Source organism: Mastomys coucha, unplaced genomic scaffold, assembly GCF_008632895.1.
Source record: "Mastomys coucha isolate ucsf_1 unplaced genomic scaffold, UCSF_Mcou_1 pScaffold5, whole genome shotgun sequence".
Classification (NCBI taxonomy): domain Eukaryota; kingdom Metazoa; phylum Chordata; class Mammalia; order Rodentia; family Muridae; genus Mastomys; species Mastomys coucha.
In genome coordinates this window covers 58419954-58447704 of record NW_022196911.1, presented here as the reverse complement: position 1 = coordinate 58447704, position 27751 = coordinate 58419954, and positions in this window count along the sequence as shown.

Genomic DNA, 27751 nt, shown 5'->3' with positions numbered 1-27751 from the left:
AGATGAAGGCCTTGGTGGAACAGACTTTGGTAAAGGAAGAAATACGGAGTTTCATTTTAAAGTGATGATTCTGATCCTTAGATATTTAAGTGGAGATGCTAAGCCTACAGGTGACGTGTAAGCCTGGAGTCTGGGAGACAGATCTGGATCAGCAATCACTTTGGGAATGTCTGTGGACTGAATACAATTTGGATCCGCCAAGACATACAGGAAGCTCAATCCCTCAGGGCAACAGAGTTAGGTAGAGGGGCAGAGTGATGGTAGTTCAGGTCACAGAGGATGAACCTCGTGAATGAATTAGTGTCATATCCAGGGAATGAGTCACTCTGCCAGGCCAGCCTGAGCAGAATGCTCTGGTAGAAAGTAAAGATGTCATGCCTCTTGACTGCTTCCTGCCCACCCTGGCCCCTTTCCATCACCAGATGGTAGAACAGCTTGAGACCCTCACCAGAACCATAGCATCATCATGGATTTTCAGAGCTGTGACCCATAACCCTGTATGTTAGTTAATAAACTATACAGTCCCCAGTATCCTGTTATAGCAACAGACAACAGAGTAACAGTAACTAAAGAGTTATTCAAACTTGGAGCCTAGGTAGACTGGGGCAAGATTTTTAAATAGATTCTTAATTTTCTTTCTATGTATGTATAAGTAAGAATAATCTTCCAGGGTTTTTACAAACCATTAGGTTTATAAGAAATGAGAATTTTTCTTGGTCTCAGCCACGCTTACTGCCCAGAGTCTGTTGCAGCCTCTCTCAGGTCCACAGCTGGAGTGAAGCTCCTGTGTGCACCCCGTACATTATAGATGGTGAAATGTATGTGTCTCATCCCTCCTGCTGGAAGCTCTGGGGCTTTAAGGGGGGTGGGAATCCACAATCCACCGTACATTGCCCCGTGGTCTTTCCTTCTGACCATTATTGAAGTTGTCATCCACCATGACCACACCCTCAGCCATCTCTTAGTTTACATTCTGGCCTTAACAAAATCCCAAGGTGACAAAGAATTGAAGTTCATTTTGGCTCACAGGTCTGGATGGGAAAGGTGTCCACACTGCAAGCAGAGTTTCTAGCAAGTGCCTCCTGCTGCTTAGCAGTTGATGGAGAGGGAAGAGAAAGGTCGGCGAGTGTGCAAGGAGACATAAAAACCTGTAGGGCAGCTGACCCATTCATGAACACCCTGCTCCTTGACCCAAACACCTCCCATGGGGCCTCACTTCCCCAACTCTGCAGCCCTGAGGAATTAAGATCCCAACATGAACTGGGGAAATGCAGCCATTGTCTGTATATTAATCAGTTTCCCTTGAATGTTAGGTTAAGGGGATATTTTGGGTTTGGGGCAAGGGGACAGGTTTTGGCTTGTTTTTTGTTTTATTTTGTTTTGTTTTTAAGAAACTATATAAGAGAAACCTATACGACAGGTTCCTTCCAAGACCCAGAGTCTGGGCTGAGATATGAAATGCTCCCTTACGTCTGCTTCAGTGGCAGTGTGAGTCACAGGGAGCAGGAATGTATCGGGAGGGAAAACCTGGCCATGGGAGCACAGTCTCCATCCACCACAGTCCTTTCTTGGGGACTGGATTATCCATAAGGCTCAACTTCAGTTTGACAGTATTCAGAAATACCCACCAAAGACCTGCAAGTCAGATCTGCTGCAAACCACAAAGCAGCAGGAAGCCTTCGCTCACACTGTACATCTCTGAGCTCTTACCACCAGGGCCACGAAGCTAAAACTCAACTAAGAAATTCATGCAGCCTGCTCAGTTTTTCTCCCAGATTCCTGAGCATTTTATCAACCAATTACACAGGGTCAGACTTTAGCTCAGCAAAGGGCGAGTCCACATACATCTTCCAAAAAGTACATGTCTTGTAGAAAGGAGAGAGCTTTCCCACCTCCTAACACACATACACACACACTACATCCATGCACACACAGGGACATACACAGACACATACACAAAGACACACATCTAGATACACAGACAGATGCACACAGAAACACACACAGACACACACACACTGTACATCCATACACACAGAGAAACATACACAGACACATATAGAAAGACATACACACAAACAGGCAGGCAGGCACACACACACACACACACACACACACACACACAAACTATAAGCAATTTAAAATTAGAATGTAGAATGTGCAGCTTGCTGAAGAGATTTGGTTTGTGCCCTGTGATTCCCCTCTTCTCTTTGCTCCTCCCAATAAGAGTCATTTAAATCTTATCCAAATGTAAGGTACCCATGGCCCCCTCCTTTATTGGCTTTGACCTAGAAGGAATAACGTGCTTCCTGATGACCTTCTCAGGCTTTGGACACTAGAGGGAACAGAAGAACAGAGCCTCATACTTGGTGGCTCTGTATGCTGTGTGTATACTGCATTCATCTCTGCAGGAAGCAAGCTTAACTCAGCCAAGGCAATGGCCTAGACCACGAACTCAATTAGAGTTCACACTCCAGTGAGACTTGCTGAAGGCATTCAGGACTTGAGTGGATGCTGATGGCATTGCGGCTTTTTCTTGAGGGAGCCAGTAAAACAAACCAAGACCATGGCAGCACAGAAGATCGGGGGCAAAACTCAAAGCTCAGGGGCAATTTCTCCTTCCTTGAAGTAGCCAGAGTTTTTCCTTCTTCCCCTTACTTGTTGGGGAACTTGAAGGTAATCATGATAGTATACCTTGCACAGAAATGCTCTGTGTAGGCTCGCTGACTTGAGAGAACATAGTGTTTCAGATGAACACATGTAGGTACATACATGAGGTTGGTCTTTTCCATGGTGTTTGAGACCCAGGAACAAGAGAAGCTTCGAACATGGCTTGGTGATGTAGAGACATAAGGAGACTCCAGCTCTGGGCTGTTCTGGGACCCTTCCTGAAACTGCTGAGTAGGAGGGGATGGGGGGGCAGGGAACATAGAAAAGAAGAAGATGATGTCAGCAGACAGGAGCAAAGTCAAGGAGCAGATGATAAATGAAAACAAACAAACAAACAAACAAACTTCACGGGGAGAAAGCCAAAGAAGATACTAAGATTAAAGCAAAGACCAACAGTTCAGAGGTAAAAGCATGTGAGGTCTTCAGAATTCCATGTGTCAGTGAAATCTACTACAAAGTTCCCGCAGGGTCTACTGGGAGCACCACACACAAGCTAACACAAAGAGAGCCCTCTAAGAGCTCAAGACTGGAGCCAAAGACATGGGAGGAGGGATGTTTGGCTGTTTTTGTTTGTTTGTTTGCTTGTTTGTTTTTTGGGTTTTGTTTTTTGTTTTTTGTTTTTTTGGGGTTTTTTTGGTTTTTTTGGGTTTTTTTTTGGTTTTTCGAGACAGGGTTTCTCTGTCCTGGACCAGGCTGGCCTCGAACTCTGAAGTCTGCCTGCCTCTGCCTCCCAAATGCTGGGATTATAGGCATGGAACACCACCACACCCAGCTAAGTTTTTTTTTTTAATGATTTATTATTATATGTAAGTACACTGTAGCTGTCTTCAGACACACCAGAAGAGGACTTCAGATCTCATTATGGATGGTTGTGAGCCACCATGTGGTTGCTGGGATTTGAACTCAAACCATCCAGAGCAGGAATAGAGAAGAGGTCTGTGGAGTAGGGGAGACGAAACACTTCACAGCCAAGTTTTAGGGTAGTCCAAGCACCACAGAAATGGGGAGGGGAGTTCCCACCGAAGGTGGAAGAAGATGGCAGAATGCAGCTGTTGTCAGCTCTGGTGTGTTGAAGACCGGGTAAAATCACTCAGTGCCATATTGAACAGGCTATTAAAAATCCCTTAAGCCTCAGAACATTTACTATTTCTTTAAACTAGTTAGTAAAATACAAACTGGAGTGTTTTCTCTTAGACCTCATGGAGGGGGTCAAGGGAAGAACTCTAAAACCTTGTTTTCAAAAATATACTTGTTAAGGTGGCAAGACAGAACTGTGGGAAAATAACAGCTCTAGAACAGGTCATGCAGATAAGTCCCCAACTGGCTGCCACTGTGCCTTGCAGGGGCAATTATTCTGCAAACCGAGTCTTTCCGAGTTGAATGGCAGACTCCAGGAGAGGCTAGGGAGTAGACTGACACTGAGCATCTGCTTCCGGAATCCTAGAAGTCATTCTAGCAAATTGTTGGCCCTAAGGAGGGATTCCCTGAGCCCTGACTTAGCCCAGTTGGTATCAATACCATAACGTGAGACTTTTGAAGAAGGTTTAAAGGAAGAGTCATCCTCCGAGACCCATTCCTAATCCTGAGGAGTGTGGCACTAATGACCTGCGTCAGGATTCAGAGGCGCTGGAGGGCATCCTGGTAGAGTCTAGATGACTGAGGGGTTTAGAAGAAATCTGACTCACGGGGAAAAGAGAAAAGAGGATATGAACAGGTTAGAGAAGAAAGCTAGCTTGGGAGAGAGAATACACACACAGAGTGTCTGTCTGTATCCTTAGGAAGATGATCCAGAGAACTCTGTTCTTTCCAGAAACACCAGTCTCAAGGCAGATGAAGGAAAGTGCGTCTGCAGTCACTGATCCCTAAGTTCCCTCTACTTAAAATGGATAACAACATGGAGCTGGAGAGATGTCTCAGCGGTTAAGAGCACTGACTGTTCTTCTAAGGGGCCTGGATTTCAGTTCCCAGTACCCAGAGGCTCTCAACTTCCAGAGGGATCTGAAGCATCTAACCTCCATGATACCCACGTTCACATGCACACATTGTGAAACCCGCTCACCTACACAACTACCCCCTCAAACACACACTGAAAATAAAATAAATCTTATAGTTAACAGCATTCTAAGGCTTCCTATTTCAGGAGGCATCATCTGACCTCCCAGTCAGAGACTTTGATTATTTTTCTTCACCATCTTCTGTAAGCTGTTTCTGTAGTTCCTGCAGTTCATGGAGTAGATACTTAACAACATGTGTCACATGGGAGCACATAGAAGCATGCAGAGATACCAGGCATACACAGGTCACGTGGCACAAACTATCCACAGGGCAAGAGAGCTAGAAGGCTTTACCATCAATTTTCTAAATGCCAGGACTTATCTACGGATTTCACAAATGTACAGGAGTGACCACTACACAGATAGGAATATCTATCTATTCCTCTATTTTCTTTAAGTTCAATAAAATCTGACTTTGAGTACTGTTAAGTAAACTAGTGAACAACTTACTCACCTCAGGATCCCTCATCTGGCTGAGAGTTCAAGAAATTCAAAAATATTTGTGAAACACCTTCCCACCCCATACTATGACAGACAAGGCTTCCAGCCTCCAGGTCATCATCGACCTGCTGAGATCCTGACTGGCTGAGTCCACGGCACTATTAGTTTTGGATGTGTCTGCTTCCACATTGCCTGTGGCTTAAGTACAGGGTCCTGTGGATGTGCAAAAGGCTTCAGAACCTGGGGCTCAACCTCTCTGGCCTCCTGAAGATTCACCATTGCCCTATGCTGTGAGCACAGTAAGTCAAGCTCTAAACTGACTAACCCTTCCTCCCACACACCCTCTGTCCTGTATCTCTCAAAGGGAATTGCTCAGTAGAGTCCATTCACAAGCTCAGGGTTTAGCAGAGGCTTGGAGGCCATTTCTGCTACAACTGAAACCCTCTGCAGAGCAAGAAGCCTAAAAGCGTTCTTTACTTAGGGGTACAGATGGAAGGAAGGAAAGTAGATAAGCCCCCCAAAAACCTGTGCTTCTCAGATAGTATCTGCCACATTAATATTGCTTCCCTGAATCTCACAATAAACTTGTGATAATGACCTTAAGACCAGAATGTAAATGTCCCAATAGGCTCATGCTCCATGGTTGGTCACCACATGGTGGCGCTGTTCAGGGAGGCCATGAAAACTTCAGAAGATGGGTCCAGCTGAAAGAGTAGAGCATTGGAGGTAGGACCCTGAGGGCTACTACACCATGTTGGCAATCTGTTCCACTTGCTCAGCCTCCTGGGTACCATAATGTGCTTGCTCTGTGCCCAGTGACCTTCCCACCATGATCTGACAGTTCTGTACCACACACCAGGATGATTCCTTCTTGCCTTAACTTATTTCCAGCAGGTATCTGGTCACAGCAATACAAAATCTGACTAATGCTAAACTGTAGCATATAAGCTTTACATAATGGACCCAAGATAGCCAGCCTATTAAGTGACCAAGAAAACTTCAAGTTCAAAATTCCAACTTCCTGCAAGACGTTTCTTGTTCTGGCATTGTAGATGTGGGGAAATGGATAGAAACAACAAAGGAATAAGATGTGGCACACATCATGATGTGGTGGCAATCCCACCCTGAGGCGATATCCAAAGATGTCCCAGCTGGGGAGAAGATGGATACCGGGTCTCCTCTGGTGTCAAGGAAAGAACACTAGCTAGAAATCTGAGCAGAAAGTAATATTCTAATTGTCAAACAGGGATGTGTAGAACAGAAGGCACCCTAGACTTGATGTTCTGGGTCTTGAACCCACCACCTGTGAGATATTAAACCTGCTATGAAAGGTGAGACATTAGCAACAATACTATTTTTTAATGGATGCCAAATGTGAACCCTTGTCTTCTTCATGGGACAGTCTCTCCTGTTAATGCCGCAGATTTACTCATTGGTGGAAGAAATGTTGTCAGAATATGGTTCCCATTCTACAGTCATCAGAAAACACATGGGAAGGATCTACAGACTTCCTGGACACACATGTGCACACACACACACACACACACACAAACATAGACACACACGCACACATGAAGAACTTTCCTAAGTAATTTGATGATGACATTTGGAATTCATCTCTTACATATTAAGTCCTCTGAAAAGTCCCTGTCTATAAAGAGAGGTTTTAAATATTAGACTTTATTGTTGACAAAGGTCAAATACACCCTCTTGTGGTAAGATGGCGCATTTGAATTCCAGACAAATTTTTAGTACATCGGGGATGCCAATTTGAAGAATAAGTACTGGAAGAGAAACAATAACTTTATTTTGAAGTTTTTTTTTTTTTTTTTAAAATACTGGATATATTTGCTTTATGGCCTTCATAATCTCCAATTTGGGCATGGGAAAAAAAAAAAAAAACAGAGAAAAGCTTTGAGTCTCTTGTTCAAGGGAACCCAACAGTAATAGACAACAAGGTGACATGAAGAACATCCTACCTTCCTATAAGCATACAGACCTCTCAGGAACTACCCAGCTGATTTGGAAAAACCAAGAGAGCTGAAGCCGATCCAATCAAGTAACTCAGGAACATGGCTGTTCTCCAGACACAGTGAATCTATCTACATGTCAGTATCCGACTCTCACCTTATGCAGAGAACTGTCTCAACAGCAGATAATTACATATCCACACATGTGTGACTTAAAGAGGAATGGCCTTCAGTGGTCTCATCATAAGGGTCAGTAGGTCCTTGTGCTCAGGGACTCCAGCCCCATAATGTGTGGCAGTCTCATGCAAGCATCTTAAAATTAGCTATCTGGTTGGGGGGCAGGTCATAGGACTCAAATGCAATTGAACCAGACCACATTAACTTCCTAACATCTTTGTTCTAAATGAGGACTGCTAGCAAAAACAGTAAGGAAGGACACTGATTCTTTGGAAAGTAAAGAGACACAGAAACACCCAAAACAATGACCTGCTGCCAGTATAAATGGATGCAGCAACTCTTTGCTCCTCACTGAGGTAAGCACTGATGTGTTTGGACATGTTTGTCCAAAGTTCATGTGATGGAAGCACGGTTCCACTGTGGTAATGTTAAAAGGGAATGGAACCTATAAGAGATACAGCTAATGGGACACCCTTAGGTCATGAGGGCTGCTCTCAAAAGAGGTTTCTGTATTTCTCATGGGCTCCCTGAGTTCCCCCTCAAGAGAAAACTGTGACAAAAACCTGAGCCTGACCCTGGGAGAAGTGGAACTTTCTGGTTTCCTTGGAGATTCGGTAATATCATGCGATGTTATTCTGGAAATTGTCTTATAAGAGGATGTTTTGCTGAAAAGGACACATGAGAAAATGTTTTATTGAGAACAGACACTTGGTGTTTTTCTGGAAGCTGTCTGGTGAAAGGGCATGTGCTGTTTGCTGGAGTAGAGACTTAAGAGCACATGTGATGTTTGGAAAGAGTGTAAGTATAACCAACAGACAGTAGACGATGCTCTGGCATTGGTTCACCTTGTTGGTCTTTATTGGGGTTCTCCTTGCTGGTCTTCACTGATGACACTCTTGGCATTGGTTCACCTTGCTTTCTTCTCTGGTCTTTGCTTGTCGTGACTTCATAGAAAGATACTCATCTAAGAACTTCTGGTGGTGTTCTGGTTGTTCCTTGTCCCTTCTGTATCACTGGAGCCTGAAGGTTTCTTCTGGATCAAGAGATTTCTGCTGATTTGTGTTTGGTGTTTTGCTGGTGAACTAGACTCAAGATAATGAAGATTGGGACGGCCCCAAAGAACTATTTCTAAACAGGTCCATACTTCAGTTTCCTATTATCCTCTCTTTTCCCCTTCCTTAGGTGGATGGTAGGCTAGAAGGAAGATTGAAACATTTAAGAACCCTTATTAAAGTAAGTTTTAAAAGATATAAGCCTACACTATCAGGCTTCCCTAACTCTGTGGTCCCTCTCCCTTGTTTCATGAGGCCTTAACCAGAGGCAAATTGAGATCAGCACCATGTGCTACATCTCCATATCTGTGGGCAAAGCAAGCCTCTTTTCTTTATAAAGTTCCCCAACATCAGGCTCTTCAATGTTTGGTTGGTTGATTTGTTGCTTGGTTTGAAACAGTGTATCTTTATGTAAACCTGGTTGGCCAGAGTAACCTTAAATTCATAGATCTGTCTGACTTTGCTTCCCAGGTGCTGGGATTAAAGGAACAAGGGACCACTCAAGCTAGGTGCTTTGTTACAATAACAGAAGTGTACCAATACCACCTGCTGCTGCTCTTTCTGTATTTGTGCCCATGTGAATCCCAGGAAATACAGCATCTGCTCTTCATTCTGGAACAAGACAGGTATATAGCCCTAAGATCAAAACAATACCAATGGCAAGTCATTGAAATGTGCACACAGCCCAGTAAGTCACAGACCAAGAAAACACAAATCACCGATAAGCACATAAAAATTTTTTTCAACATGGCTCATAGTCAAGAAAACAAAACTGGGGCCTTGAAAGATGGCTCAGCAGTTAAGAGCTCTGGCTGCTCTTCCAGAGGACCAAGGATTCATTCCCAGCACCCACATGACAGCTCACAACCACCTCTAACTCCGTTCTCAGGAATCCAACACCCTCTTCTGGCCTCCATGAGTACCAAGCATGCACGTGGTACACATACACACATGCAGAGAAAATATTCATACAAACAGTAAATAATAAATAACTTTTAATTTAGAAAAAGAAAACACAAATAACAAAACATTTAGAATGCATTCAGAAAACTGGCATTAATTAAATAAGCCACAATATCCAATACTGGGAAATTGGTATAAAGGACTCTCTCATAAAGCATGGATTAGAATATACAGACACTACAAACACCTGTGCAAAGTATTGCAGTAAACCCCACTAGAAGTCCTAACACTCTTGCTCCCACTCCCTCACACCAAAAGATCTGAGCAATAAAACTGGAAAAGTGCCAGTGAGACAGAGGCTCTGGGTCATTAACTGTGGCTGGTCCTTCACGAAGGGTGAATTAAGGACCATTAATTCAAGGACTGCTTATAGCAAGCATGGTTCAGTTGGACTGGGAATATTATTCAGGCAAGAAAATCATGGCCCATGTGACTTGCAAAAAATAGGGTTTTTTTTAACATTGTAATTAAATAGAAAATGACACTAAAAAAAAAAAAAAAAAAAAAAAAAAAAGCCAAAAGGATAAATATATACCATTAAGGGGAAAGAAATATTTCATATAGGAAAAAATGATAAATGTTTACAAATGGTAAATATACACATAACTCATATATACTCCTCAAAAGACTGCCTGCTTTTTTTTTTAAATTGTAAAATGTAAGATTATTCTTCAGAATGTGAGTAACTCACTCTTTTGTAAAAACTGTGTATTTGTAGGTCAACTTGGGCGACATTTTGATATCTTTGCACTATTAAGTCTTACTGTGAAGGATAACAGGTAGGACTTACACCATCAATTTGAAGTCTTACGTGGTGTCTTTCAGTTAAGCTCTAAGGATTTTCTTCTCACGCTTTTATTTGTTTTATTTTACTAATATGCTTTATTGATTTCATTAGATTTTCTTAAAACCTTCAACTGACTATTGGAGTACACAGAAAGGGACTGGATTTTTTAACGGATTTTTGGGGGTCTTCTGGAGGAAACTTGACATTTTAGGGTGACATGAACACTGGCCCACCACCTCCAGTCCTGCCCACAACAAGGTTTTTATCTCTAAGAGTTGTCCTTTGTCTTGTACAGAGAGCATCCTGTTTCTGATTTAGTAATTTTTGAAGGAATTTTCAAAACCACTGTCATATATACAAATTCTCTAGAGTCCGAGGCTACGTCACACCTTGGTGTCCAGAAAGAAATGAAGCTTTGGCTCTTTAAATGAGTGCTCTTTTATCATGCTTACTTGGTTGCGATATTTTTCCTATAATGTTTATGGATTGGTGCTTTGTGCGTAGTTTGGTTTTTATGGGCTACCTCTCTCAGACTCTCCTAAAGCCATAGGACACACTGCAAAATTGCCCAGGATGTTCTATGCTTTGTCAACGGTCTGACAACCCCTCCAGACAGATCTTGAGAGTTTGTGTTATCATTTGTGTGGATATTGGAGACAATTCCCACGCTCTAACGAAGCGCTTCTCAACCTTCCTAACTCTGCCACCCTCTAGCACAGTTCCTCATGTTGTGGTGACCCCCCAACCATAAAATTATTTCTGTTGCTACTTCATGACTAATTTTCCTACTGTTATGAATCGTAATATAAATATCTGTGTTTTCTGAAGGTTTTAAGGACCCCCTGTGAAAGGGTCGTTGGATCCCTCCAGGAGGTCCTGACCTACATGCTGTGAACCTGCTTGCTGCACTGGTCTAAGGTGGCAGTGAAGGCTCGCCTTCCCTGGCTCTCATTACCTCACTGGGTAGAATTTTCTGAGAGTCCACAATTAATAAAGATGTCTCACGCTGCACTGCAGTCAGACCTCTGTGCAGATCAAACGGAGTGGGCCACTCACGCACAAGGGAAATCACCAGCTTCTAGAAGCCGCTTTGAAGGTGGGATTTCCTCACCCTGTGACCTCACCCAGCAGGGATGCCCTCAGCATTTGTTGCCTTGGAGCATAACATTTAAATGTTCTACCAGGTGACTTCCCCACCCTCACAGCTGCCTCTGGAGCAGTTAACACTCACTGGATGGTGCAGTATTTGCCTGTCTGCACTTCCCACTTAAAACACAAAGTCCGTGTGGAGCTTTGTAATCGAGGCATCCCTGGAACCTGGCAGGTTGTCATCAGCCAGAAGAGTGAGTGAATGAATCCCGGAGGAATACATGAAGGAAGACGCTCACTTCGCCCATGGCCAGCACTCACAGAGCACGCTGGTATTGTTTCGCTATTGTGATTTCCTACTCCAGAACCATTCAAGGACTTGAGCTACAGACATATACCATGGCATATACCACGATGGAGAACTGAACTGAACGTACTCCCAGGAGTAGGTTCTCACGGATGAGTATCCACTTGCAAGCTAGGTCTTCCCTGAAGGCCTAACATTCTGACGTTCTAGTTTGATTTTACTTTAAAAGAGAAAAAAAAATGTGTTTGTTTGTTGTTTGTTTAAACTTAGAAATTAACGTTTATTTATTCTCAATTCTGAATTTTCTTTTCCCATCCTAGCAGGCAAGATACGTATCTTACATGTAAGCAGCATAAATAAGCCCTTGGTTAGTCAGTTGTGGTGGAATTTTCTAGCTGGCTGGTCACTAGCACTGTAGTCTCCTTACTTACCCAGAGTGCCTAGGTGACCACGGGCTGCCGGGCAAGTGGATCCCAGACTCTTCCTGGTCTTTTGTTCCAATGGAGCTGTCTGCAGCTGTCCGCTTTTCTGGGACGCTCTTTCATCTCTTAATATCGCTTTATAGCTTGTCTTTTTTATATTATAAGCAGAGATAGGCTTGTTCAAGATTCTAGGAGCTTGCACATTTAAAACAAACAAACAAGCAAACAAACAAACCCATCACATTGACCGTGAGCTGTGCAAAGCAGAAACATTACATTTCCTAGAAAGCCCTTTCCTCTCAGCTAGTCTGCCCTCCACGTTGTGTGGCCGTACCCGCCGCCCAGTGGACAGGCTGGGTACTGCATTTGCAGAATGAAACTTGTAAAAGAGAAGCACCAAGCGGCTTCAGGCCGTAGCTGGACTCTGTTTCTCCTGGAGAGGTACAGACCAAGTAAGGAAGAAGCTTACAGAGGAAGAGAACAGGGGGATCTCTGTAAAAATCACCGCTGTTCTATTTTTTCTTTGAAATGTGGAAGGGGAAGATCTTTTAAAATGGACAATTGTGAATTGTCTTATGAATAATTTTATATATTTGTGCAAAATACAAACTGGAACCCCAACTTGTCCCCAGGTTCCATACTGGAAGCTCTCTTTCTGACTCTCTGATCTCCACACATCTTATCATTCCACTGACCTGGATTTTTACAGCACAAGACTCAACTGGATGAACAAACAAAGACCTCTTCTGTCAGAGGTGAGGTCTTGTTTTGTAACCCAGGTTGAATTTGAACTCACTATGTAGTTTGGATGAGCTCATCATGTAGTTGTAGAACTCACAAGCTAGTTTGGAATTCATGGTCCTCCTGCCTCATCCTCCTAAACTGAATCTTCCTTTAAAGGTCGCTGTGACTCAGAGTCTCTGAGGTACACATGGGGAGCACAGAGTTCCCACTACCCACAGTGGTGAGGCACACATGGGGAGCACAGAGTTCCCACTACCCACAGTGGTGAGGTACACGTGGGGAGCACAGAGTTCCCACTACCCACCGTGGTGAGGTACACGTGGGGAGCACAGAGTTCCCACTACCCACAGTGGTCTACAGTGGCTGGGGCTTCTTCTCAACGCAAACTATGCCTTACACGAATACCTTTACCCCTTTAGCAGTGCTGATAATGGCTGTGGAGTGGAAGTGGCGAGCTAATGGCTGTGTAATGGGGGAGTTCTACGTAGAACATCACCTCTAAATGGAATAGAACAGAACATATCTGACCAACACACACACACATACACATACGCGCGCGCACACACACAAACACACACACACACCCCTAACATGAGTTGGAATGGGCTTTGTTCAGTGAGTTACTACAAGAGTTTAAAAACCAGAGGATTTCTTCAGAAAGTATTAGAAGTGGCTGGAAAATAAGACCATATGGAAGTTCAAATATCAAGTCCACCACCACCATCACCATCATCATCGTCATCACCACCACCACCACCATCACCACCACCACCACTATCACCACCATCTTCAGTGTATTAGCTGCTCACATCTCCTGGTCATTTGCCATAGCACTGACCTGATAGAAAGAGAGGCATTTTCTCTTTTGTGTCTCTCCTTTATTAAAGGAATATTCTCGCCGAGCAGTGGTGGTGCATGCCTTTAATCCCAGCACTTAGAAGGCAGAGGCAAGCGGATTTCTGAGTTCGAGGCCAGCTTGGTCTACAGAGTGAGTTCCAGGACAGCCAGGGCTACAAAGAGAAACCCTGTCTTGAAAAAAACGAAACCAAGAAAGAAAAGAAAGAGAGAGAATATTCTCCGAAGCCTCAAGTGAGCTTCTTCTCTGTTCTATCACCCATGTCCTGCTTTAGCTACACGTGATAGCAGAAAGGAACTTAGCATGCATCTTGTGCAGCTATATTGTAGGAGATGTGTCCTGCCTGTAGGAATTAGAAGATAGGTTGCTAAATAAGCATAAACTCTTAGTTATAGTCTTTCTTCTCTGCATATGCATGCCTGTGCACACATGCTGGTGCTCTGGGTTACATGGGATGATCAATGAAAGAGAGACTCTGCAGGGTGAATTTAGGCTTCTCAGCAGCCAGGCAGTCAGCCTCTCAAGGACTAAACTCTGAACTTGCTGGCGGAGCCTTTTAATTGTTACACAAAAGGAATGTTGAGCAAGCCAATTTCCACATACCAAAACCTCTTTTCTGATCGAGGAGTTGTCTGAAGGAACCATTGCCTAAGCAATTCTCAGCCAGAAGAGACTTCTTAGTTTGCCAGGCATGTCTCAGGACTAGGTTATGCAAAGGCTTTATGAATCCTTCAGAAGAAGCAACCTCATAAAACCTCAGATAACAATCACCGACTATTTACAAAAGGCTATTTCAAAGCCTAGGTACCTTCACCCCAGAATCTATGCCATACACAATGGATCTGACAAAATCCGCTATACACACACACATACACACACGCACACGCATACACACACTCGCACACATGTGCACACACATGTGCACACACAGACATGATACACACACAGAGACAATGACACACACACACTCATACCCCACATTGTCCACAGGGATGTGTTCTAAGACCCCAACACACACACACACACACAGTGGATGACTAAGAATATCAAGATATCAAGAGTCCTGAACTCCATATCCATGAATATTGGCTGTCTCAGCACAAATATATTTTTCTTTCTTACTAGGTTGCAAACTTTCACCTTTTCTATTACAGCTTCTCTCCTTGGCAAGTCCAGATTGAAGCATCAACACACGTGAGTTGTCAATCATTGTTAAATGAAAGAAAGGCTGCCTAGACACACAGATAGAGATAGTTCTTCTGATGCCTGAGATGAGAGACTGACTTGAAGGGCAGTGACCCCATCATGACAGCACTGTCAACTGGGTTGCTTTCCTTCAGCATCAATGCAAATCTTCCTCGTGCCATTCAGAACAGCTTCTAGGTTAAAACACATTAACTTCCCATTTAATATCACATTAGTCACAGAAACTGCAGAAATTAAAACCACAGATGGCAACAGGAACTGCTAATGAACAAGGTAGAGAGACCCAACCCTCACAGACCACATAGTCCCAATAGGCCAATGGCCCTCAATCTTCCTAATACTCAGACCTTTTAGTATAGTTCCTCATGTTATGGTGATGCCCAACCATAAAATTATTTAGTTGCTACTCCATAACTGTGATTTTGCTACTGTCATAGATCATAATGCAAATATCTGATATGTAAGATATCTGATATGTGACACCCCCCCCAAGGGGTCATGACCCATAGGTCAAGAACTTGGATAGCAAAGTACCCAGGATATAAATAATGGCAGTTTTATGAGTGAAGATTAAGCAGAATGGAGAGGAGAGTCAGGGAACCTGCAAGGCCAGGTAGGAAGGCAGGTCTCCCTATCTCACCCCTCAGCATTCTTTGTCCTAGCCAGCACATACTCTATACCCCAGGAAAGCTATGAATTCTGATAGTTGGACAGCCTTCACCCCTGTGGGTGACCCTCAGGGAATCAGGAGGGTTGGTGGACAGGCAAGGCCAACTCATATACCCAGAAGATGCTCCAACATGTAATAAGGACACATATTCATAGCAGCCTTATTTATAATAGCCAGAAGCTGGAAAGAACCCAGATGTCCCTGAATAACAGAGAATATATGGGAAGCCTAACACAGCTTCCAAAAATATTAACAATTAATAGAGACTGCTGGACACCTGGACAGTCCTTACTTCAAAATGTTGGAGCATCGGTCTTTAGCCTTCTGGGCCATGAATGTCTGACAGACAAGAGAAACAGGAATATTAAGGACTTACCTACTCTGTCATAGCAGATATAAGCTGTCCTAGGCCTGTGTGTCCTTTCTGGACAGTATTATCTGTAGATGAAGAGGCAACTTTGCCTAGTGGCTGTCTTGCCACAACTGGAGCAACTTCAATGATGCTCTATTTCTACTTTGAGTCTGAGAAAGGGTGCTGTCAGGAATAAACAAGTCTCCAGTAAAATGAATAAATAATATTAAATGTCACATTCTGTGGATTTCTGATGTTTTTGAAAACCAACTATATAAAGTAATCTGGAATGTTGTCTATTAACTACTCTCATCTATTTCTAATTAAAATCTTGAAATCACCATAACAATAAGCTCAGAGCCATGAATTTGTTAATTTGGTCCTAAACTCACAGGTCTAAACATCTCAGATCTATCTATAATAACAGTAACAGAAGGGCTGGGTCTAAGCCCTGTCTACTAGGGGAAATAAAAGAATTACTTATAAACCTGCAGACAACTCTTACTGAGACCGGAAGTTTCTTAAGTGGATAGAGAAAGCTTCATTTTTGGTGTTGAAGTATGCACAAGAGAACTGTATTAGCTACACCTCTCAGTCAATATGAACACTATCGTGCACCTAACTTATCAACAAATTCTCATTTTAAAAGCATTTGCTCATTTCTTGCATACCAGTTTAAGATGTAAATGATTTATAACACAAGCCTCACCTTTTACCAATCACTACTACAAACATAGGATACAAAACTCAAAACTAATGATATAAATGTTAAAACAAACTTTTTGGGAATAAACTGTATCTGAAGAAATACTCAAATACCTGATCAAATTTTAGTCACACAATGCTTTTAGTTTAAATTATTTATGAACCAATCAAATCATTTTCACTACAGGGTAAATATTATTAGGTTCTTTTCTCCAAATTATGATCAAAATAAATTCTGTACCAAATAGGAACATATGACTTTAACTTAGTAACAATCATAAGGTTTCTATACAATTAATTCTGGCTATTTCCTCCCTGTTCCAAATATGACCATTTTACATTTTCTAGAGAGACAACCTATTAATAACCCTCTCTAGCCCCAAAGTCCAGGGAACTGGGCTGATGACTCTTCATAACTTCTTCAAGCTGAACCTGGGCATTGAGATACCATGAAGGGGGAAGGGGAAACAGGATTTATCAGTCTCCTGATGTCTGTTTTAACTGGATCTAGTTGAGGTTCAGAGTTTAGTTTAGCATGTCTGACAAGGAAATTCACCAAGGCTGTATATTCTGTAATATATATAAATCTCACAACAAAACTTTAGTATCATCAAGATATATATATATATTTTTGATCCTCTTCTACTTGGCTCTCTGTTTAGAGCCTCAGATTCTTATTAATATCTGTTAAAAGCAGGCAATTATCACTGTCCTCTCTCACACAAACTAGCCTGTAATTTGCCACAGCAAGGGGCCTTAAAGCTGTTCTTTGTTCCGACTTGGCTCCCTTGGGTCGCATGATTCAACTTTGGCGCGCATAAGTCACGTCACCCAGGCTATCACCCAACCAAGGAAAAAAGGAAAAAGAAATAAAATATAAACATAACTTTTGGTGTAATAACTTTAAATTACTAGCGGGAAATATAAAGAATGAATCCACCCACAAACTCCATTTCTTGGTGGGCCTTCCCAGCCGTCCTGGAGCAGGTCATGATGCACCACCACCGTGGAAGTGTGTCTGGGCAGTGTGGAGGTGTGTCTGGGCAGCGGCCATTCACAGCCCGGGGTGTTCCAGCTGCTGGGCTCTGCCCTCTAGCTGTGTCTGACCCTGGTCTTTGGGGATCCGGTGCTGGCCGGAACCAGGGGTGCCAAGGGCTGCAAAGCAGCTGCCTCTCCCATTGGTCTAACTCCTTAGTGAACGCCTTGTTTTTCATGGCAGCGAGCAGCACATTCCCACCGCCTCTCCTACTGCCGCTGGCCCCCGGTGGGACTACACCACCGAGCTTCAGAGTGCATAGGCCATTCCCCACCCAAGACCCGCGACAGCTGCAGGCCCCAGCCTCCACGGAGCATCCACACAGCCTGCTGCCATGCCACAGCCATCGCCCTAGCTTTCACGTCAGTCCATTGGTCAGGGGGTAGAAATCCTCAGTCCAAAGTCCAAGAACATAGAACAAGATACCAAGAAACACAGAGAAAAACAATTATCACACACACACAGCTCGACCTTGCCATGCGTGGGCGTCCAGGTCCATGAACACAGAGAAAGACAATCAACACACAGTTCGCCACTTCCATGGGCCCAGTTACAGACACCAGGTACTCCTGCACACAGAGATCACAGAGTTGCTCAGTCATGCCAGCCACACCAAGATGAACTAGTTACTCCTGCACACAGCAGGGGTGAGATAAACCAGGTTATACAACAATACCACAAAAAGCTGCCAAGACACACGGAACTCGGTAGCAGCCTCCTTGCCACCACCCCCAGATGGAGTCGAACCCTTTTGGACCCTACTTCCCAGACAGAGTCCAGAGCGTCATCCAGGACTCTCGTAGTCTGCAATGTCAAGGTACGTCTACCTGCCTCGCAAGACTACCTCTGGTCAACAACCACCAAGAAACTCCAAACTGAAACCAAACTTCCTTGTGAAGCCACACAGGTTAAAGGAGTCATAGATTCAAAAAGTCAGACAGACGTTTAAATGTTTAAACAGACACAAACGAAAACAACCATGGCACCTGCTCGAACGATCCTCCAATCTCCAGTCACTGGTCTCTCGAGGAGGACGATTTCCTGGCCCATATACCAAGATGTTAGATTCAGGGGTGGATGTCTCACTCACAAAGACACAGAGACGGAGATCAATGCAATAAGCAAGAGGTTTAATGATCCAGTATACTGGGGTCGTCCCACAATCGGGACAAAGGTGACCATGAGGAACAAAAGCACACACTCTTTATACCCTTTCAGGACATAGGTTCACAGCATGAGTTGGTTATCTCTCATTGGTGGAGCTCACTGTTCTTTGTTTCCATTGCCCTTTGTGCCCCAGGTAAGGAGATACCTTTGGCACATAGGCGTGGGGGGGGGGGCGGCGGCGGTGAGAGATCTGCCCCTCAATGCAGGTAGGGACGTTTCCTGGAACTGAGCATTACTCCCTGCAATTAGGGAATCTCCCGGGGACGGATGTTTATTCAGTAAACTCTTTTGAAGTTCCCTGACTTTAAGCTTAATGGACATTCCTGGCTTCCCTTGCTCAGTTCTTACAACATCACTCTGCCAATCTGTCCAAGTCCTTGGAAGCAGTAAAAAGCCACCAGAGCACCACCAGAAGATTTTTTGGTGTGTTTCTCTATATGGAATCACAACAAATAGAGCTCAACAATGGAATTTAAGTTAACCCAATACATGTATGTTGTTAGCAAAGAATCCTTTGTCATACATCCTTTCACATACTTGCTTTAGAAAAATACCCTTCCACCTGTGTCTGATTCATAAAAACATTCCTTCACAGGTTTGCTCCAGCAAAACACCATCCAACATAACTGACTTTCCAAAGAAATCAGAAGTTTCCATTTCACTGCCCAGTATGATAAGCCTCAGACAAGAAGATTGTGTCTCCACCCTCATTCCATAGTCCTTTCTGTCACTTTTTAAAGCTCTTCCACATGGCCCAAAACTCGGGATGGGCATTTGAGATAGAGAAAGAAAGGCCTGCTTAGTTAATCATATTTGCTGGCATCAGTTTCCCCTTTAGCTTGTGGCTGCTTCAGGACCCCAAGCTGCTCTTTGGTTTATTTTTCACTGAGTAGAAAAAGAAAACCTCCTGAGCATTCAGCAAGACCTACCAGCTATTCTGGATCCACTGGGGTCTTACTCCACTGAGCTGTTTGACAGCTCTGAACCTTGGCTGTCTTATTCTTTAAGATGGAGCCCTGGGTGATCACCTCGTGAAACAGTTATCTCAGACCATGCCTGATGGATATACAAAAAGTGAGAGAAACCTTTATGGTTTGCAGGTTGGTTCTGTGGCTGATGCCTTGAGAGATGTTAGGCCTTCTTAGACCAAACCTTCTTTACATTCCTCTGTATTTCACAGCTCTTTCCTCCAGGCTCAGCTTATTCCCCTATGGACCTCTCCTTTATCAGCTTTCTGGATCCTTAACTGATATTCCTCACTGGTATTCCTGTGAGGAAGGAGTAAAGTTTATAAACTAATCAGAGCACAAGGATCAAGCCAGAGCCTCAGGGAATGGCTTATTGACGATCAGCCTCTCTACAGCCCCGTCCCAAGTCTCCTGGCTCCTCTACTCCTTCTCTTCCTTTGGCTGCTTCAACAGCTAAACAACTTCCTTTCTAGACTCTACAGACATAACAGTACTTCAAACAGAGATTTTCTGCTACCCCAAAAGAGGGCTTCCTCATCTTTTGATAAATGAATGGGTTCTATCACATATGCTTATAGGCATAACTTCTTGGAAGGAACTATGATCAATCTTAGTTTAAAAAGTGTTTAATTCAGAACTCTACTTTTGTTGCTAATAGACACATTTAAAAAAACATCAAATATATATATATATATATATATATATATATATGTATATATATATATAATCTGACAAATATATCTGACAGAGAGAGCTCCCGACTTTGTGGTGAATGAAGTCCATTGTGTATTATGTAATATAGCCAATCATATAATAACTACAGTATATTAGCTATTAATGTTATTGTATAACTTTATTTTTTGTGCAGTTAAACAATGTATAATTATATAATACACACACTTAACGATTCACTGAACTAACTCTCTCACAGAGCGAGTGGTAGGGAAAAGGTGTTTTTTCCATTTCTGGTTTCTACAGTCACGTTTTTAAGTGAATGCAATCCAATGACTGAATCTGTCATAATCTTCTATGGTTAAACAAAAAAATAGAATGATGAACAAGGAACAAGCTTATAGAAATTAATACTTACAATAACCAATGATCACATTAAAATGATCCATCTCACAGACAGACGAAATTACAGTAACATATATTTTTTGCTTTTCACATCAATACTTTTAAATGCTATAAATGCACTCACTAGGGGCACAGTCTCATGCAGATTTTGTGGAGTATAAATAATTTTGTATAACTTCTTGGAAGGAACTATGATCAATCTTAGTTTAAAACGTGTTTAATTCAGAACTCTACTCATGTTGCTAATAGACACATTTAAAAAAAACATCAAATATAAAAATGTATAATAGCCTTCCTGCAAGGAGTAATTGACTAAATTTATTTTCCCTCTGTGGTTTATGTTAGTGGAGGTAATGAGTTTCATCAAACTGAACCAAATTATAGGAATGTTTTAAGCTAGATAATGTGCAACTTTGTATACATTGATCACTACATTCACTTCATACTTATTCTTGGTACCCCATAGATTTTTCTGTGGGGAAAACATTTTGATATTTTTAAAAATAGTTATATAAATAGTATTTAATTCTCCTAAAAATATAAACTGTACTCAAAACTGTGAGAAACATGCTCTCCACACAGCCCTTCATGATTTACATACTTCCTCCATCACAAGATGGCTGGAATGTATCCTTCTCTGTCCAGCACACACCAGCATGTCCATTGATTAGGCTGCCCACTATTCTTGGTGTTCCTTAATTCAGTTACGTGCTTCTGGTTACCTCCTGTCTAACCTGATCTAATGGAAATCCCACCCTGCTCTTCAAAGAACAATTTAACCATGCCTTCTTTTCATGGAAATCTCTAGGCCTTCAGAGTATTCACTGGAACTTGAGAGCAATTCCAACATAAGTTATTTGACTCACTTAATTCCACCCCAACTACAGCTAATTGACCAACTTTAGTTGACAACACTAAACACCAGAACCCAGTTATGGAGTTATAAAATCCAGATGGAATTATAAAAGCACTATAACACATGCTGTTTTTATAATTGGGTTCTGATGAGCAATCATAGGACCTCACATTTTCATGAGCATGGACTTTACCGACTGAGCTTAACCCCTGTGCATTGCCGTCAATACTCAGGTGAGGGCAGGTGAAATAGAAGACTAGAGTCTGTGATTGGGCAATGAAAAAGGAAGGTGGAGCTGAGAGTTTCAGAGAGGACAGGGCACAGACAGAAGGATGAGAGAAGATGGAGGAAGCGGACAAATCAGATCCACATGGCTTGAAATAGCCACAGGTAGCTATGAATATCATAGAAGGGATAGAATAATACAGGACAATTTGTCTTATCCAGGTGGGCAGCTTGTATCAATATCAATTGGGTTTGAGTTCATTGTGTGGGTGTTTTGTGAGTTGAGAATTTACTGTTATAAATCTGACTGATAAATTACAGGCCTAGAGAGTCTTGAAGTTACTGGGTAACAGAGATTTGCGACAGCTAGCCACAGGGGGCAAATGGATGGGAAGATATGAGAGCATGCTAGGTCAGAAGCAGGCGAACTGTTGGAGGGCAGGGGGAGCAGGAGGGTAGGGGTGCAGGGGGTGGGGGGCAGTTGGCAATGTAGGGATGTGGGACAGGGAAAACTCCCAATGGGAGAGGCCAAACCACATTACTAGAGTGTAGCCAGTGATAGCATAGATTGATGTTTTAAAATTATTACACACAATAAACTCTGGTCCTTAACTGTTCCTAAAAGTCTTCTTTCTCCTTTTGAAATATAAAATTCAGACTAAATAAATTTGGATACTTTTCTCTTACCAGTTGTCTTAGTCAGGGTTTCTATTCCTGCACAAACATTATGACTAAGAAGCAAGTTGGGGAGGAAAGGGTTTATTCAGTTTACACTTCCACATTGCTGTTCACCACCAAAGGAAGTCAGGAGTGGAACTCAAGCAGGTCAGGAAGCAGGAGCTGATGGCCATGGAGGGATGTTCCTTACTGGCTTGCTTCCCCTGGCTTGCTCAGACTGCTTTCTTATAGAACCCAAGACTACCAGTCCAGAGATGGCACCACCCACAAGGGGCCCTCCCTTCTTGATCACTGAGAAAATGCCCCACACCTGGATCTCATGGAGGTACTTCCCAAACTGAAGTTCCTTTCTCTGTGATAACTACAGCTGTGTCAAGTTGACATAGAAAACCAGCCAGTACACCAATGTGTTATTTGTAATAAGGGTCTGTGACAACTAATTTTGATTGTCAACTTGATATGCTAGAAAGAGGGAACCTCAGGTGAAGAATTGTCACCATCAGATTGGTCTGTGGGACATTGTCTTTGTGGTGGTTTAAATTTAAAAGGGCTCCCCATAGGCTCCTAGATTTGAATTCTTGTTTACCAGGGAGTGGAACTCTTTGAAAGGATTGGGCTTTGACATCTCAAGACCACAAGCCAGGCCCAGTGGCTCTTCTTCCTAATGTTTGTGTAACTGGATCTCAGCTACTTCTCCAGCACCATATCTGCCTGTCTGCCACCATGCTTCCTGCCATGATGATAATGGACTAAACCTCTAAAACTGTAATCCAGCCCCAATTAAATGTTTTCTTTGAAAAGAGTTGCCATGGTCATGTTGTCATGATCAATAGAACAGTAACTTAGACAGTCTTGATTGTTCATTGATATAGGAGTGCCTAGCCCACTGAGGGCCATGCTATCCCTAGGTAGGTAAGCCTAGATTGTATAAAGTTAGATAATGTGAGCCTAGGAACAAGCCAGAAAGTAGCGTTCCTCCAGGGCCTCTGCCTCAGTTCTTGTCTTCAGGTTCCTGCCCTGACTTCTGTCAATGATGAACTGTAACCTATAAGATGAAGTCAACCCTGCCTTCCCCAAAACCGTTGCTTTTGGTTATGGGGTTTCCATAGCAACAAAACTAAAGCATCACTGGTACCAGTAGGGTGTTGCTGTGATACATTTGGTCTTGTGTTGGGAGGAGGGGTGGGTTATGACAGCATCTGGAACAATGTTCTGGGAAAGCCATTGAGTGCTCAGAGATTAATAAGCTGTTGTGCGAAGTTGGAAGCTAACGCTGAGAGCCATACAGTTGAGACCTGGCTTGTGATGTTTCAGGGAACAGTTTTAGAGTTTCTCTGGGACTCTGTAGGACCGTTTGTGTAGTAAATTAGAACTAAGAATAGGAGAAACTGAAACCTTCTGCACTCAGTAGATGCAGTCACCTATGGCTAAAGAATCAGCTGAGATTAATAAAAGACCAGAATCTTTGTGGCAAAATCATCTGGGAGTATTTCCTTAGGGTCAGCGCACAGAAGCTGTGGTCTAGAGTGAGACTGGGCTGAATCTCAAGCTGGAACTCAAGCAATGTGTCACAGTCACCCAGGTGGTCTTGGTTTTGAAGGTATGAGGGGGTTATGGAGAGCCACTGGGCCTGGGTTGAATAGAAGCCTGGGAGCAAGCCAGTAAGCAGTGTGTATCCATGGTTGCTGCCTCAGTTCCTGTCTTCAGGGTCCCACCTTGACTTCCTTCAACAAAAGACTATAACCTGTAAAATGAAAGCCACCCTTACTCTCCACACTGTTTTTGGTTATGATGTTCGTCATAGCAACAGGAACCAAACAGGAATGGAGTCTGAGCAGTGCACTAGAAAAGGATGGATAGGGGCAAAGATAGCTTTCTTTTTCCTAAACTATGTAATTTAAGAAACAATATAGTTGTCCTGGCATCTCCTCATTTAGTGTATAACTTCTTCCTGTTTATACATGTTCCCTGCATCTCTTTGTTTACAACCACAAGGCTTGGAAAACCCCAAAGACAGGGACTAGACAGATGGTTCAGGGGTTAAGAGTACTGACTGTTCTTCCAGATGGTCCTGAGTTCCATTCCCAGAAACTACATGATGGCTCACAACCATCTGTAATGGGATCTGATGCCTTCTTCTGGTGTGTCTGAAGACAGCTACAGTGTATTCATATAAATAAAATAAATCTTTAAAAAAAAAAAAAAAAGGACAGCCAGGGCTAAACAGAGAAACCCTGTCTTAAGAAAAACAAAACAAAACAAAACCCAAAGACAGAAAGTAATGGCAGAAACAAACTCCCAGTATGTGATTGTAGGTAGCCTCTTTCCTTCAGACACCTCTGAGCTTCTCTTCGAGATCCTCTGAAAGAATTCTGAGAGACAGCAAGTCTACTGTTAGAGAGTAGAGGACTGCACAACCCTAAGGGGTGACAGTAGACAATGACCAGAAGCACCATGATCCAATCTATGTTTTACACAAGTTTTGTACTATTTTGAAGTTTCTGAATCCTACAGTTTTTCCTGGGAGGGTCTCTCCTGGGATGGACAGGTCCATTCAGATGACCTCACAGATCGGGACAATTTTCTATCTTTGTTCTTTATGGAAAACCTGCTACTTTGCAGTAATGTGAGGTTTGGGGTTTGGGTTGAGGCTTACATAGTTTTTAATTCATCACTTTGGGGGCAGTTCTAAGTCACGCCTCCTAGCTGGGATAGAGCTATGACACCTCTTAGCGGTCACCAGAGACCTGCGGCTCAAGTCCCTTCCAGGGGAGGGGTTAGTGCTCAAGTCCTTTATAGGAAAGGGGTTAGTGTGAGAGCCAACGTTACATTTTAAGTTTTAATTACTGTACCTAAGAGATCCATGAAACAACCTGTAAGCCCCCTGGCTCAAGAAGAGATACTTCCTGACATGCTAAAGGCTATTGTTTATGTTTCATTCCCCTAAGCAAGTTTGTGTGATGCATCCGCACTGAATGTGCTTGATCATATGTAAGGCAGAGGTATGTAGGCAGGAAATATATCAGGGTATATGCTTGCCCTGGTTGAACCTGGTTGGAAATACAGTGGCCTCATGAGTTTGCCCTTTAAGGCTTGGCAAAATGTGTCTTGTTACCATTTTCTGGGAACCTCAGAATAGACCTGGCCATGATGATAGTCTCTGGCCAGTATTTAATTAAAGTTTGCTTCAAGTTTGCCTCAAAAAATGTGTAACTGCCAGACAGTGGTGGTGCATGCTTTTAATCCCAGCACTTGGGAGGCAGAGGCAGGTGAAACTCTGTGAGTTCAAGGCTAGCCTGGTCTACAGAGTTTCAGGACAGCCAGGGCTACATGGAGAAAACCTGTTTTAAGGAACAAATAAACAAACAAACACATATAACTAGTCACAAAAAAGTGTAACTGGTCTCTCTGGATTTTCAGGTTTAACATTAGTCCTGATGTTAGAGCTAAGTCAGCTAATGTCTAGCTATTAGCCATGTTCATTTGTCATTGTTAAATTCGGTGTGGGTGCCCCACTCGAGAAGAATCAGGGAATGGAAATCGATGCAAATTGCATGAGGTTTTTTATTAAACCAGTATACTGGGGTCTTCCTGCATTCAGGGCAAAGACCCCAGAGGAAACAAAGCTCTTACTTTTTATACCTTATCAGAACAGAGTTTTACACTTTACAACGTGAGCTGGTTACATTTTACAACTTGAGCTGGTTACACTTTCTCTTTCCCATTATTCTTTTGTTTTTATTGACCTTTCTCCTCCAGGTAGGGATTAGATACCTGTGTGCAGGAGAGGTGGGGAGGAAATCCACCCTCCAGGGCATTTCCTGGAATCTGGCATTTCTTGGGGATGGGCATTTGCTCTGTAAACCCTTCTGAAGCTCTTTGTCTTGAGGCTTAATGGACATTCCTTGCTCTTTGGTATTTTTATGAGGTATCCCTGTTTGCTCAACTCTTACATCACAACATGTAACAGTATGCTCACATGCCTCTGAGTGTTTGGTGGCTTGGAGCTAACTGGGGGATGAGGTGAAAAAGATACATACAAGATCAAATGTCCTCAGGGTGGGCTGATGAGAGAATTTCCCTGTCTCTTTTTTCTTTCTCTTCCTTTCTTTCTTTCCTTCCTTCCTTCTTTCTTTCTTTCTTTCTTTCTTTCTTTCTATATTTCTCTCTTTCTTTCTCTCTTTTGCTGACAATAAATTGTCTAATGTTAGCAGGCATAAAACAGAAGAGGAGAGGTGTTGAAATTCTTCCACATATGAACCATTTTTATCCGCTGACAAACAGTATCACCTCCTCTGTTACTTATGATAGCTATTCCCTTAAGTCCATAGTCATGTTTTTAGCATCTTATTGTGCATAAAACTCTCAAGGACTGAAACACCTAGATGTCCATCTCATATTATTTAAGAATTGTGTGCTGAAGATCAGTACAAAATATTAGGGGTCTATTGTTTCCAAGGCATCATTTTCCTAGGATAACTAATGCACCAAACATTCTCCTTGAGTATGGTCCTGAAATCCAGACTTCACACATACAATAAGCCACATTATTTGAGAAAAGCAGTTAAAAAGCAAGAGCTTATTGGGAATATCCTCTAATCCAGCAGTGGCACCATTAATTTCAGAACACACCCACATTTCCCTCTTTTCAGGGAGAAAAACACATTTAAAAATGAGGCCAAGCTTGGATTTTCCAGCTAAATCCTCAACTCTGACTGAAGGCGTCTTGAATATTTGCCTTTGAATTGTGTGGAAAAACCTGCCAGAGGCTAAACTTTGTTGTCAAGTGGCTTCCACAAGCTAGACTGGGCAGCTGGGCTAGGGAAGGGGGTAAAGGGAGAGAGGAGGGAAAATGTAGCTTCCTGTGGTTTAAGAAGGTCACTGAAGCCTGGAAGTGGGGACTTTGGGAACAAATTAACATATGCAAATGAAGTCAACTTTTCAAGGGGAATTTGTTGTTACTCATTAGCTCTGAGGCCAAGGGCAGCTCGGAGCAAAAGCACAGGAGGCGTGGGGTTTTCCTTTTGTTTGTGTCCATATCTGCTGGGCAGCTAGGGGAAAGGAGGAAAAGGCTATGGGCAAGTCCTTGAAAGGAGACAGAACCTGTAAGCTCCTTTTGGCTTGAATACTGGCTTTTGTCTCCCAAGAGCCATTGCTGTGCTCACTGAGAGCCCAGGAATGAAGCACCTGATTACGAACTCATTAAAAATCCATTGGCATTCATCATGACCACAACCATCTCCACATGGCTCTGAGACTGGGGGTTGGGTGGCAGGGTC